This window comes from Condylura cristata, unplaced genomic scaffold, assembly GCF_000260355.1.
Source record: "Condylura cristata isolate star-nosed mole 26May11 unplaced genomic scaffold, ConCri1.0 scaffold00010, whole genome shotgun sequence".
Lineage (NCBI taxonomy): Eukaryota > Metazoa > Chordata > Mammalia > Eulipotyphla > Talpidae > Condylura > Condylura cristata.
The window spans coordinates 3,616,976-3,617,548 of NW_004567111.1; the positions used below are offsets into that span (position 1 = coordinate 3,616,976).

General features: G+C 54.8%; 1 protein-coding gene across 3 annotated transcripts in view; it reads left to right on the top strand.

The window, feature by feature from the left end:
- The first annotated feature begins 249 nt into the window (after nucleotides 1–249).
- Nucleotides 250–573, top strand: part of FGF14 (fibroblast growth factor 14) — a 468,310-nt gene continuing 467,986 nt past the window's right edge. For 2 of the 3 annotated variants that reach the window (XM_004680048.2, XM_012723297.1), the window contains exon 1: nucleotides 250–542. The gene's annotated coding sequence lies outside the window, so the exon portion shown is untranslated. The remainder of the gene's footprint in view (nucleotides 543–573) is intronic. The other variant, XM_012723296.1, reaches the window with a different exon arrangement.

Below are 573 nucleotides of genomic sequence, written 5' to 3' on the forward strand. Positions count from 1 at the left end.
ACTCCAAAAGCAAGCAGCAAGCCGACTCATGCTGGGGGGAAGAGGGAGAAGGTCCAAGGCTGGGAGCTGGCGGTGGGGACTTCAAAAGGAAACTAGTGGAGACACTGCAGTGACACTGCCCTCCGCGGGCTGGTTGAAGCATCTCACTGGTGACGGGTCTGGGAGCACGTGGCTACGTCATGGAAAGCCAGTCTTTTCAATGCAAACTTCAACTCCTCCTCCTCCTCCCTCTAATGCCTGTAACTCACATCCGAGGCTGGGCTAGGAATCCGGAGAGGAGATTTTCCTCATGCTCACCGTTGCTGGAAACTGGAAGAGGGAGAGGAAGGAGCACCGGGATCCGTGGCGCTCTCTGTCAGCTACCAGCCCGACCAGGGGAGGGGGCACCAAGATTTGCATCTTTTCCTCGTAGTGATTGAGAACTGCAGGTTCAAGCCGATCCCACGGAGTACTGGCGATTGATTATAAAAAGGAAACCGACCCTGGGAACAGGAGGCTCTGTCTTCGGCTGTCAGACTCAATCTCGGAGGTGGTATTGGTGTGTGAGTGTGTGTGCTGGTGGCTTTTTTTTTT